This window comes from Ornithodoros turicata, unplaced genomic scaffold, assembly GCF_037126465.1.
Source record: "Ornithodoros turicata isolate Travis unplaced genomic scaffold, ASM3712646v1 Chromosome161, whole genome shotgun sequence".
Classification (NCBI taxonomy): Eukaryota; Metazoa; Arthropoda; class Arachnida; order Ixodida; family Argasidae; genus Ornithodoros; species Ornithodoros turicata.
Window position 1 is genome coordinate 211,138 of NW_026999322.1, and position 14,685 is coordinate 225,822.

Genomic DNA, 14,685 nt, shown 5'->3' on the forward strand with positions numbered 1-14,685 from the left:
ATCGGGTTAGCTCTTCAGATGGCAGTGGGGATGCCGACTGACAGTCTTGTCCAGAAGGTCTCTCGTCGATTCAATGACCAGTGGGAAGAATGGACACATTGTCCCCTGCAAGCTTTTGTCTTTTGTTCTCTGGGCGGCTAGCGGGAAGAAGGGATGACCTTTATGAACGCTTGCCGGAAATCCGTCGATACGTCTGGGAATGTCGCCACGACGAGACGCAACAGAGGGTATCTCGCTACACACACACACGCACACATATGGGATTATGATGTGGTGGGATATTGTCCACCGCTATGGCGGTATGCTGCCCCATTGCTCTTGTGGAAGGGATGAGAAAGGGATGATGATGGAAAGGTGTCTCGGTATAGGCATTTGCATATGTCTTCGTTTCACCGCCTCTGGTTTCCTTTCACCACATCTAGAGTTCTCTGAGAAAGTGGGCGATGGATATGGAAATTTACTAAACGAAAAGGAAAGATCAGCCAGACAAAGGTCAGCTTACTATTCAAACATCATAAAATAAAATATAACAAAAATAAAGAAGAAACAGATAATGCACAGTGAAAGAGTGTACCACTGGGCATTCAGGCAATCACGTGGTGTTCACAAATGCCGAAGCTTGGATAAGGCTGATGAGGGCAGGGGTGACGAAGTGACTTGGGTTGCTGTCCATTTGCTGATCAGCACACTCGCGCTCTTGGCAATGCTGTTTTGCGATAGCGTTTACTGCGGTCTTCTGGGGAATAAACTCCTATCATGATACTTTATTTTCGGTTAGGTTTCTATTGTTTCGAACCCAATCCCAGCGGCTATTGAGGTGTGGTACTAGTTCGTTCTGTAGATTATATCCTGTTTGCCCTCATGCTAGTACATATATGTCTTCCTTGCCTCCATTTGATTGCAGTCATTCTCACTTCTCTCTGACTGCTTAGGGTTGCCGTATTGGTTTCAACGGGAACCGCATTCATACCTTTTATTTTCGCGCGGTTCACGTTTGCTTGCCATGTACGGGTGTTGGATCTTCCATCGCTTGCTTGGGTTCAGTGTGAACAGTGGCCTACCAGTGCCGGTAGCCCCGAGTGCGCTGCCGCTCCCCCGTGTTTGTCGGCTGTCTCAATTACGGTTTACAGTTGTCCCATTCGTACGCTAGATACGGCAGGTATCGTGGCCCTAGCGGTGTCCAGTTCTTCAGCGTCGGTTAATGTCTACGTGTGGTGAACCGATTGTGCTTTCGCCTGATGTGCAATCCGCATCGTAAAAAAAAAAAAGAAAATCGATCTTTCCGCAAACTTTTTTTTAGCGTTTTCTTATTTGCGTGCTGGTCTACATGCACTTCCTTTCCCCTTTCTGTCACAATAATCACAGCATATTCCCAGAATTCCGTAGCCATGTTCAGCGATCCTTTGCCTAAGTTCGATTTTAAGTACCGCCATGATCGCTATCACGTTCTCCTGACGTCAGTAGCCGGAAGGAGCATGTAAAAGGGTTATGCAAAAAGGCTAGTGATGATGGATACCTGATGATGGACAGGAAGAAGAAGAATATGGATCGAAACCTGCACTTTTTCAATATGTTGTCAACTTTTAGCAAATTTCTCCCTGGTTTTCTTTTAAAAAATCAATCAATCAATCAATCAGCAAATGAGCCAGGTGCTACCAAATGAAAGCAGAGGCGTCCAGCTGGTGTGATACGCCAAAGCGCTCTGCACCAACAGTGGCATGGTATGGCATGATAGGACACAGATAGAGACGAGACGAGCCCTATTAGCGTAAGAAAATGCCCAAGAGTCTCGACGGTCAAACGCTCTAGCGATGAGTTAGCCCCAAGGTCCAATTGCATAACACTGTCAAACTCAACCCCAACAACACAAGGACGTCCACTGGATATCCGACGTACGTCAGAAGTTGGATGTTGGAATATCATCTTGGGATATCGAGTTTCGTCTGATGTATGCACACTCACAGGTCTAAGTGAGGGAAACAATAAGGTGTCCTCTTCGACGTCCGACAAACATCCAGCCCAACAACACGCCCCTCTTTTAAGGGTATCCTATGTATGTCTGACGGTGGATCTTCGGACATAGAGGTAACGAGAGTTTCGTCCAATACGTATTTGTAGGCACAGATGTCCAAGTGAGAGAAAGAATGACTCCTCTGGGACGTCCGAAGGATACCTGAATGTCTAAAACCAAAACGAGTAAGAAACATAGACCTTGCAGTGATCTAAAGCTGATACTTTAAATCGATTCCTCGCTTTGAGTATTGTTTCTTTCCGTAATCGAAAGAAACATGGACAGCTCACCCTTCCTTTTGTGTCGCTGGCGAGGAGGACTCTCGACTTTACGAAGGGTGCCGTTATAAGCAAGAAATAGTATCTGTTTTGGCTTCGGAAAAGAATTCTAGTACGTTTCGGAGTGAGTTTCTTGGATTTACTGTTGGGCCTTTTATATTTCTCTCTGCTTTCTTTTTAATCCGTTGCGCATTTTGTCCGTTATAGATCGTACTACAAACGAACAGCCAGACTTCATTGCTAAAGTTAACGAAGACGTATGGAAAAACAGAAGTTATCAAGATTGCATGTGGTTTCGTATCATTTATCCCGTCAGAGCACGTGAAAAAAAAAACGTACAATAAAGTGAGATTAGCTTTCGTCCCTGATGTGTTACCACTCTGTCCTGAAATTATCATCGAGGAAGGCCTGCGGACATTCTGAGTACGCCATTAATCGTGCCACATTGACACAATGAGGACGATTTGAGGATCAGATTTAACCCTCCTGGGGATGTCATCCCTGTCCCTGTGTGATGTTCTTAGGATATCCCTGGGCTGACAGTGTGCTCTTGGGGAAACATATAATATATATATATATAATATACTATATGTTATATTATATTATATATATTATATGTATAGGTACTAACAAAATATGAGGCAGACAACGAAGATGTAGGAAGTAGAAAAAGGGGGAGTTATTCATTTACTAGTGGAAAGTTAAGGGGGAAGTCAACGTTGCGGCGGAAGCTCCGCCTTCGTCAGGACTGAAGAATGACAAATGACACTTGGAGTTTTATACAGTGCTACAATGACGTCACAATCGGGGGCCCCGCCACCTGGCGGCCATCAGCAGGTCAAGTACAAGGAAGTGGTTGAGTCATGTCCGGTGAAGAGGTCATCGTCCGGGAGGTGGGATGGAATCCAAGGGCTGTGGACTGTTGTTCTGCGAAGAAAAGGGGAACAAGCAGCAGTACACTATCTAAGCAGATAAGTTTCTTATTGTTGACAGTACACCAGGGTCCTCGTTTATGATAGATTGGAATTTGTAGATAAGGTAAGATTGTAAGGTGTCTGCCTCATATTTTGTTAATACCTATTTAATTTCGCGGTCGCCCGAACCTCTTTCTTCCAGCATATTATATTTGTATATATATATATATATATATCACGATGTTAGGGGCAAGCAGAACACTGGATGTCTGTCGGACGTCCCAGAAGACTCCTTCCTTCACTTGGACCTGTGAGCGTACACATATGCAGGGAGTGACTTTTCCGGGATAAATGCCTTTCTCAGATTCGGGGGGTAAAAATCGGGCACTATTTTCAAATCTGTAATTCGGGAAAAAATCTGGCGATTATTGTGCCTTCGCGTGTTATCGGGGTCTTTTGTTTCTCCTCTTGTCTATTAAGTCTTTTCCTAATCTAATCTTTTTTTTTCTTGTAACCTACCAGCGCTAATCTCCGGAGGCATAGACAGTGCTGGCACACATGGATGTATCGCTAGGAACGTAAGTGACCAATTCTTACATGTGTTACACATGGCAACCTCCGTTCGTCTTCAGTAGAAACGTGACTTGAGGATTTCATAGTGACTGGAATTCGGGGAGAAATCGGGTTTAACACGAATTGGTCGGAGGTCAGTTCGGGGAGGGGGAGAACCGGGCGGAATTGGGATTAACCCGAAAAAGTCACACCCTACATTTATGTAGGACGAAACTCATTATCCCGAGGATATTCCAGCTCCAGACGTATATGGGATATCCTTAGGACTGTCATGTGTTGGGGTACAGATCACCATGTATGTTCGTTTCTCGATATCCTGAGGATATCATTTCTGCACTTTATTTTCTTCAGCCACGCTGGATATCACGTGGATATCCATCAGACAGACGAATCCGACCACGGACGTCACGGACAACACCGAATATCCAGTGGATGTACGATTATTCTTTAATTAATCGTACATCCGTACATCCAATGGATATTTGGCGTTGTTTGGGAAGGGACTTGCCGTAACCATGCCTAGGATATGAATAAACGCCAGAAGGAAAGTTGTCGCTCGTGACTGCAGGAGGACGTGGTCCTTTTGGTCTTTTGGCATGGCCAGACCGATGGTCTAACTATGGTTAGACAATCGGGTGTGTTATCGTGCCTAATCTTCTACGGAAGCGCGTCTTAGAAGCATTTAGTTGTAGCAGCCGGCGTAGCGAATCTTCTCGTGACCAGCTTACACCACGAGGGATGGAAAATTCCGTAGCGAGGACTATGGCTCTAAAGTAGTTATCTGCAACTTCCAAGGATCGACTACATTAAGAGAATTTACCTTCAGCCAAAATTGAAGGCTATAATGCCGTTTATGGGCAAATAAATAAATGAAATGAGTAACAACCGGAGGAACAAGTTCGTAAACAAGTATGAGTAAACGGGATACGCACAGTCATGTCCATGATTACCCTGGGCAGCGATAGCATGAGCATCTGCTGCCTCATTTCTTGCACTGTGTCCAGGAACTCATTGGAAGATAATATCAAGCCCAGCCGGGAGAAAGCGGTGACGATCGAATGCAATTTGGAGAAGTTAAAAATCTGCCGATCGGACAGTATCACGCGTAGTAGAGAAAATACGCAGTGAACGGCGTGGCAGGCGAGAGTGTCCCCAAATGACAATTTCACGTACTATGTTCTACATCATTCGTGAGTCGAGTAGCGCAACCGAACCGAAGTTGTGTTCGATGCATCGTCGAACTACCCAGTATAATTGCCGTCGCTTAACGATAATATTGCGAGTGGTCCTAATTAGACAAAGGATCCTGTGGCACTGCTGTTAGACTTCAGAAGTCACCGGATTGGTGCTGGTGGAGGACGTGGAAAAAGCGTTGCTGTAAACTGAAGCAACAATATATACAGGCGCACAGGCGTGTTCCCTCTCAGAAAAAGTTCATGCTCACGAGAGAAGTGGTCTGTGAACAACAATTATACTGTGACGATGAAGTGGGGAGGTTTTCCACTCTATGGAGTGGAACGCTACCCCATAGTTAGGGGGTCTAATATGAGGGGTGTCAACAGTTTTAGCTAAAGGCGACGTACAGTTCATTGAATATAATGTAAAGCAAACAACACGTCAATTAAAACATTTCAATCACGGCGTACGGGGGGGGGCAGTATATGTTTAATGCTGATAAAAAAAAGGGAAAGGATAGCCATGATGTACGTTTGCTATTTCCAAAAGTAAAACAAAACGGAAGATGAATCGGACACTCGTGCAAATTAGCAGTTTTCGCTTTCCCATTGAAAATGAACGCCGTTAAGCAGCACCTGTATGTGTAGTGGATCGAAGCAAAAGAAATGTATGCTTGCCTTTACGTGCTTCCTTAAATTTCAGTATGAAATTCCTTCCCTAAATTTCAGTTCGGGGAACTCATTCGCTTTTTCCTCTCGCACCGACAGCGCGTACCCTCGCAGAATAGAGGTTGCAAAAACAACAACGATAAACCGCTCGAAAAAAACGAAAGCCGAAGGAAAAGTTGTATTCTAATATTTTATCAAGAAATTTGATAACTTTTGACACGAAGGAAGGAAGGCTAAACCACTGATCTCTATGGTATAGGCTGGATCGCGCCTAGGGTGCTCCACAGCGTGGTCATCGGCCGCCATATTGGTGGGCCCAACGCATTCTGTCGTCTGCATTTAGTTCAAGCGGGGCTGCCCGTATTTTTTTAAAATTTCCTTTAAACTAAAGGGCATGTCGTGCCAGTTTAAACCGCAATAAATACTCCAAATCAAACCGCTTCCTATTGTTTCCTATGGGAGCAGCAGGGGGCCCTCCAACATGGCGGCCCGAATGCACGCCTCTTTCCCACGAGCCCCTCTCCCATGCGCGATCCAGCCTTTATACATAGAGATAAGTGGGCTAAACACTGTTTTTCGGATAACTACCCTCGTTCCCGGTCGTCACGTTGCCAAGTGCGGTGCAGATATGTAGGCTTCTTAGTTGTCTTTGGTTGTGGTACTTAGCCAATTAAGTGTTTTTGAAAAGGCAACGATTCTCTGAAATAATCTAACGTTTCGCTACTTTCGAGCGAAATAAAAACAAAACTAATGTATCTGTATAACGTTTCAGATGTTCGGCCCTGTCTTAATTATCGACACACTGACATCGTTTGCGAATGGCATTCTGTTTCTTCGTGTAGCTCGATGTAAGACCAAGGATCACATTCGGGGAACAGAGGTGGGCACCCTCGCGAGGGCTTGTGAGGGTGAGGGCTCCCTGAGGTGAATTTGAGGTGAGGTGAGGTGAGGGAAATTCTCTGAAAAGGTTTTGAGGTGAGGTGAGGCGAGGAAAAAATTTTTCAGGAAAGGCTGAGGTGAGGTGAGGTGAGGAAATTTTTCTGATAATGTTTTGAGGTGAGGTGAGGCGAAGAAAATTTTCTGAAAAATTATTTGAGGTGAGGGCAGGCGAGGAAAATTCTCTGAATTTTTTTTTAGGTGAGGTGAGGGAACTTCTCCGAAAACTAGTTGAGGTGAGGACAAAGCTCCGTCCAGGAAAATTGAGGTGAGGGCAAAGACAGTGAGGAGTTTTGCCCACTTCTCGTTGGGAATGTCATTCGGTTTCTCGTGTGACAGGGGTATGAGTCTCCTGACTCGAGAACTCACTCTTGTTACAACAAGTGGTCGCGAGTTAACAAAAAAAAGAAAACAAAAGTAAGGTTTTCGAGATAGCTATATTGTGAGCAGACTTGTGGGCAGGGTTTTACGAGGTACTTTATTCCACGAGGAGAGAGTAGGAAGTCACTGAAAACGTTAGCCAGCGGCAGGACTGGAACCCACATCTTTTGAATTACCGGTCCAGGACTCTACCAATTCAGCTTTTCAGTTCACCTTTTCAGTTCAGTTCAGTTCAGTTCAGTCACACACTTTTTTTCACGCATCTCTTTATTGAGCCATGTAGCCACAAACACTAAACAAACACGTGTGTAATTGAGAGGGAACACGCTGGGAGGGAACACTCCTGTGCGCCTGTATACAGGGTGTCTTTTTTTAGGCGATACAGATTTTCATTAAGAAACTATAGGAGCTATACACATCCTGTTTTCACTTCTATCGTCTCTGGGTCGGTGGTCGTCCTTTGCCATATGTTGCTCACCCGTCAAATGACTAATTACCTAAAACTGGTTAATTAACTTTTTCATTATAAAAGCTACGAAGTTGTCTCAATGAGAACATCTGTTCCTTTAGGTGACCTGATATCGCAGCCGTTTTCAGAACAAAAATCCGTTCGGTAGATCGGCCGAAAAAAATTCGTGAATGAAGGATTGTTGTTGAAGGTTGTGCTACTCGACTCACGAATAACTGCCTGATGTACACCATAGTACGTGAAATTGTCATTCGGGATGCTCTCGTGTACAACGTCGGCCGTGCCGTTTACTGCGTATTTTTTCTATCACCCATGATACTGCTTTATCGACTGGGGCTCCGATCGGCAGATTTTTAACGTCTCCAAACTGCAATCGATCGTCACCGCTTCCTTCCGGCTGGGCTTGATATTATCTTCCAATGAGTTCCTGGACACACTGCAGGAAATGAGGCAGCAGATGCTGATGCTATCGCTGCCCAGGGTAATCATGGATATGACTGTACGTATCCCGTTTACCCATACTTGTTTACGAACTTGTTCGGTCGGTTGTTACTCGTCTCTTTTATGTATTTGCCCATACATGGCTTTATAGCCTTCAATTTTCGCTGCAGGTAAATTCTCTTAGTGTAGTCGATCTGTGGAATTCGCAGATAACTACCTTAGAGCCATATGGTCCTCGCTACGGAATTAATCATCCCTCGTGGTGTAAGCTGGTCACGAGAAGATTCGCTACGCCGGCTGCTACATCTAAATGCTTCTAAGACGCGCTTCCGTAGAAGATTAGGCACGATAACGCACCCGATTGTCTAACCAGTGACACGCTTCTGGACAACGGGACACGTCTTCTTCCAGTCGTTTATCCATATCCTAGGCACGGTTACAGCAAGTCCCTTCCCCAACAACAGCGAATATCCACTAGATGTACGATTAGCGTTTTAACGTCCGTGGTCGGATTCGTCTGTCTGATGGACATCCGTGCGATATCCAGCGTGGGATGAAAAAAACTAAAGTGCGGAGATGATATCCTCAGGATATCCAGAAACGAACAGACGCGATGATCTGTACCCCAACAACACATATCCGATATACGTCTGAAGCTGGATGTTGGAATATCCTGGGGATAACGAGTTTCGTCCGACATATGCGTATGGTCACTGGTGCAAGTGGAGAAATGAGGCCCCAGGGACGCCCGACAGACATCCAGCGTTCCGCGCTGCTTAACCCTGACATAGTTTTTGTTTTGTCAGTGAGGTTCAAGCGTTTGATGTGACATATTTAGTGAAACTAGAATTGTTTGCACAGTTGATGTGGATAGATAGTTAAGAATTAAGGGATAGCATGCCGTCGTCTGAAACCGGAATCAGGAATTTCACAATTTTGGAAACATAACTGACTAGAAAAAGTGACCATAGCTATGAGAGTATAATCCCCCTCCCCTACAGATATTGTGGAACCTATAAACACGCCTTTCCCTTTTCGGAAACATCCAAGAACCAGCATAGTCGTGGTTCTTGGTATATTCGAACTTGGCAAGTGCACAAACGCGTCAGCGAACCGACAGAAAGCGAACAATGAAAGATGAGAGCGGAGAAATTGGGGGGCCCTCCCAAAGAAGTCCGCGAAGTTCTGGGGATTTCATTTACTGTGTTAACTATTAATTTAATGTAGTCCAAAGATGTCGTTAGATTAATTAAATTATTCACATTAGTAGCATGTGCGCAATTCACATTAGTAGTATAGCACGTGTACTTTAAAATTAAGAATGTATTATGCCTCCTTTATTAGGAGCATTAGCTGGAAGAAATATTCATAAAATGTCCCTCCCTCGTTCCCTTAACGTCCCTATCGATATCTTTCGGACGTCTCAGAGGTCTCCTTCTTTCTCTCACTTGAACATGTATGTGTGCAATATCGGACGAAACTCGTTATCTCCAGGATATCCCAACATCCAGCTTCAGATGTATACCGGATATCTCTAGGAGAGCCGTGTGTTGTTGGGCTGGATGTCTCTCGGACGTTAAAAAGGACGCCTTTCCGTCACTTGGACCTGTGAGCATACATACATATATCGGACGAAACTCGTTATCCCTAGAATATTCCAACATCCAACTTCTGACGTACATAGGATATTCATAGGACAGCCTTCTGTTGGGGTTCTTTTTATTATATATATATATATATATATAAGGAGAGAAAAAAAGCCATTAAAAAATAAGAAAAAAGACGCTAGATGTGTTTGAAACTCAAACTTACAGATTAAGATGGCTTCTATGGCTGCACGTAGAAAAACAGATACTCATGGAACGATGCGACAGCACCAGAGGACACGTGTTTCGCCGTGTTTGCGGCTCGTCGGCCCTGGGTAGCTGCGCATCGTTCGGGATTGGCAACCAGGGGTCACTCAGCGAGCGATATACACCTGGGAGGGTGCCTGAGCACTCCTCAATGCCACTGTGCAAGCCAGTGAGTTATAAGGAGAGGAAAAAAGCCATTAAAAAATAAGAAGAAAGACGCTAGATGTGTTTGAAACTCAAACTTACAGATTAAGATGGCTTCTATGGCTGCACGTAGAAAAACAGATACTCATGGAACGATGCGACAGCACCAGAGGACACGTGTTTCGCCGTGTTTGCGGCTCGTCGGCCCTGGGTAGCTGCGCATCGTTCGGGATTGGCAACCAGGGGTCACTCAGCGAGCGATATACACCTGGGAGGGTGCCTGAGCACTCCTCAATGCCACTGTGCAAGCCAGTGAGTTATAAGGAGAGGAAAAAAGCCATTAAAAAATAAGAAGAAAGACGCTAGATGTGTTTGAAACTCAAACTTACAGATTAAGATGGCTTCTATGGCTGCACGTAGAAAAACAGATACTCATGGAACGATGCGACAGCACCAGAGGACACGTGTTTCGCCGTGTTTGCGGCTCGTCGGCCCTGGGTAGCTGCGCATCGTTCGGGATTGGCAACCAGGGGTCACTCAGCGAGCGATATACACCTGGGAGGGTGCCTGAGCACTCCTCAATGCCACAGTGCAAGCCAGTGAGTTATAAGGAGAGGAAAAAAGCCATTAAAAAATAAGAAGAAAGACGCTAGATGTGTTTGAAACTCAAACTTACAGATTAAGATGGCTTCTATGGCTGCACGTAGAAAAACAGATACTCATGGAACGATGCGACAGCACCAGAGGACACGTGTTTCGCCGTGTTTGCGGCTCGTCGGCCCTGGGTAGCTGCGCATCGTTCGGGATTGGCAACCAGGGGTCACTCAGCGAGCGATATACACCTGGGAGGGTGCCTGAGCACTCCTCAATGCCACAGTGCAAGCCAGTGAGTTATAAGGAGAGGAAAAAAGCCATTAAAAAATAAGAAGAAAGACGCTAGATGTGTTTGAAACTCAAACTTACAGATTAAGATGGCTTCTATGGCTGCACGTAGAAAAACAGATACTCATGGAACGATGCGACAGCACCAGAGGACACGTGTTTCGCCGTGTTTGCGGCTCGTCGGCCCTGGGTAGCTGCGCATCGTTCGGGATTGGCAACCAGGGGTCACTCAGCGAGCGATATACACCTGGGAGGGTGCCTGAGCACTCCTCAATGCCACAGTGCAAGCCAGTGAGTTATAAGGAGAGGAAAAAAGCCATTAAAAAATAAGAAGAAAGACGCTAGATGTGTTTGAAACTCAAACTTACAGATTAAGATGGCTTCTATGGCTGCACGTAGAAAAACAGATACTCATAGAACGATGCGACAGCACCAGAGGACACGTGTTTCGCCGTGTTTGCGGCTCGTCGGCCCTGGGTAGCTGCGCATCGTTCGGGATTGGCAACCAGGGGTCACTCAGCGAGCGATATACACCTGGGAGGGTGCCTGAGCACTCCTCAATGCCACAGTGCAAGCCAGTGAGTTATAAGGAGAGGAAAAAATCCATTAAAAAATAAGAAGAAAGACGCTAGATGTGTTTGAAACTCAAACTTACAGATTAAGATGGCTTCTATGGCTGCACGTAGAAAAACAGATACTCATGGAACGATGCGACAGCACCAGAGGACACGTGTTTCGCCGTGTTTGCGGCTCGTCGGCCCTGGGTAGCTGCGCATCGTTCGGGATTGGCAACCAGGGGTCACTCAGCGAGCGATATACACCTGGGAGGGTGCCTGAGCACTCCTCAATGCCACAGTGCAAGCCAGTGAGTTATAAGGAGAGGAAAAAATCCATTAAAAAATAAGAAGAAAGACGCTAGATGTGTTTGAAACTCAAACTTACAGATTAAGATGGCTTCTATGGCTGCACGTAGAAAAACAGATACTCATGGAACGATGCGACAGCACCAGAGGACACGTGTTTCGCCGTGTTTGCGGCTCGTCGGCCCTGGGTAGCTGCGCATCGTTCGGGATTGGCAACCAGGGGTCACTCAGCGAGCGATATACACCTGGGAGGGTGCCTGAGCACTCCTCAATGCCACAGTGCAAGCCAGTGAGTTATAAGGAGAGGAAAAAAGCCATTAAAAAATAAGAAGAAAGACGCTAGATGTGTTTGAAACTCAAACTTACAGATTAAGATGGCTTCTATGGCTGCACGTAGAAAAACAGATACTCATGGAACGATGCGACAGCACCAGAGGACACGTGTTTCGCCGTGTTTGCGGCTCGTCGGCCCTGGGTAGCTGCGCATCGTTCGGGATTGGCAACCAGGGGTCACTCAGCGAGCGATATACACCTGGGAGGGTGCCTGAGCACTCCTCAATGCCACAGTGCAAGCCAGTGAGTTATAAGGAGAGGAAAAAAGCCATTAAAAAATAAGAAGAAAGACGCTAGATGTGTTTGAAACTCAAACTTACAGATTAAGATGGCTTCTATGGCTGCACGTAGAAAAACAGATACTCATGGAACGATGCGACAGCACCAGAGGACACGTGTTTCGCCGTGTTTGCGGCTCGTCGGCCCTGGGTAGCTGCGCATCGTTCGGGATTGGCAACCAGGGGTCACTCAGCGAGCGATATACACCTGGGAGGGTGCCTGAGCACTCCTCAATGCCACAGTGCAAGCCAGTGAGTTATAAGGAGAGGAAAAAAGCCATTAAAAAATAAGAAGAAAGACGCTAGATGTGTTTGAAACTCAAACTTACAGATTAAGATGGCTTCTATGGCTGCACGTAGAAAAACAGATACTCATGGAACGATGCGACAGCACCAGAGGACACGTGTTTCGCCGTGTTTGCGGCTCGTCGGCCCTGGGTAGCTGCGCATCGTTCGGATTGGCAACCAGGGGTCACTCAGCGAGCGATATACACCTGGGAGGGTGCCTGAGCACTCCTCAATGCCACAGTGCAAGCCAGTGAGTTATAAGGAGAGGAAAAAAGCCATTAAAAAATAAGAAGAAAGACGCTAGATGTGTTTGAAACTCAAACTTACAGATTAAGATGGCTTCTATGGCTGCACGTAGAAAAACAGATACTCATAGAACGATGCGACAGCACCAGAGGACACGTGTTTCGCCGTGTTTGCGGCTCGTCGGCCCTGGGTAGCTGCGCATCGTTCGGGATTGGCAACCAGGGGTCACTCAGCGAGCGATATACACCTGGGAGGGTGCCTGAGCACTCCTCAATGCCACAGTGCAAGCCAGTGAGTTATAAGGAGAGGAAAAAATCCATTAAAAAATAAGAAGAAAGACGCTAGATGTGTTTGAAACTCAAACTTACAGATTAAGATGGCTTCTATGGCTGCACGTAGAAAAACAGATACTCATAGAACGATGCGACAGCACCAGAGGACACGTGTTTCGCCGTGTTTGCGGCTCGTCGGCCCTGGGTAGCTGCGCATCGTTCGGGATTGGCAACCAGGGGTCACTCAGCGAGCGATATACACCTGGGAGGGTGCCTGAGCACTCCTCAATGCCACAGTGCAAGCCAGTGAGTTATAAGGAGAGGAAAAAAGCCATTAAAAAATAAGAAGAAAGACGCTAGATGTGTTTGAAACTCAAACTTACAGATTAAGATGGCTTCTATGGCTGCACGTAGAAAAACAGATACTCATGGAACGATGCGACAGCACCAGAGGACACGTGTTTCGCCGTGTTTGCGGCTCGTCGGCCCTGGGTAGCTGCGCATCGTTCGGGATTGGCAACCAGGGGTCACTCAGCGAGCGATATACACCTGGGAGGGTGCCTGAGCACTCCTCAATGCCACAGTGCAAGCCAGTGAGTTATAAGGAGAGGAAAAAAGCCATTAAAAAATAAGAAGAAAGACGCTAGATGTGTTTGAAACTCAAACTTACAGATTAAGATGGCTTCTATGGCTGCACGTAGAAAAACAGATACTCATGGAACGATGCGACAGCACCAGAGGACACCTGTTTCGCCGTGTTTGCGGCTCGTCGGCCCTGGGTAGCTGCGCATCGTTCGGGATTGGCAACCAGGGGTCACTCAGCGAGCGATATACACCTGGGAGGGTGCCTGAGCACTCCTCAATGCCACAGTGCAAGCCAGTGAGTTATAAGGAGAGGAAAAAATCCATTAAAAAATAAGAAGAAAGACGCTAGATGTGTTTGAAACTCAAACTTACAGATTAAGATGGCTTCTATGGCTGCACGTAGAAAAACAGATACTCATAGAACGATGCGACAGCACCAGAGGACACCTGTTTCGCCGTGTTTGCGGCTCGTCGGCCCTGGGTAGCTGCGCATCGTTCGGGATTGGCAACCAGGGGTCACTCAGCGAGCGATATACACCTGGGAGGGTGCCTGAGCACTCCTCAATGCCACAGTGCAAGCCAGTGAGTTATAAGGAGAGGAAAAAATCCATTAAAAAATAAGAAAAAGAAGCCATAAGAAGAAGAAGCCATCTTAATCTGTAAGTTTGAGTTTCAAACACATCTAGCGTCTTTTTTCTTATTTTTAATGGCTTTTTTCCTCTCCTTATAACTCACTGGCTTGCACTGTGGCATTGAGGAGTGCTCAGGCACCCTCCCAGGTGTATATCTCTCGCTGAGTGACCCCTGGTTGCCAATCCCGAACGATGCGCAGCTACCCAGGGCCGACGAGCCGCAAACACGGCGAAACACGTGTCCTCTGGTGCTGTCGCATCGTTCCATGAGTATTTGTTTTTCTACGTGCAGCCATAGAAGCCATCTTAATCTGTAAGTTTGAGTTTCAAACACATCTAGCGTCTTTTTTCTTATTTTTTAATGGCTTTTTTCCTCTCCTTATAACTCACTGGCTTGCACTGTGGCATTGAGGAGTGCTCAGGCACCCTCCCAGGCGTATATCGCTCGCTGAGTGACCCCTG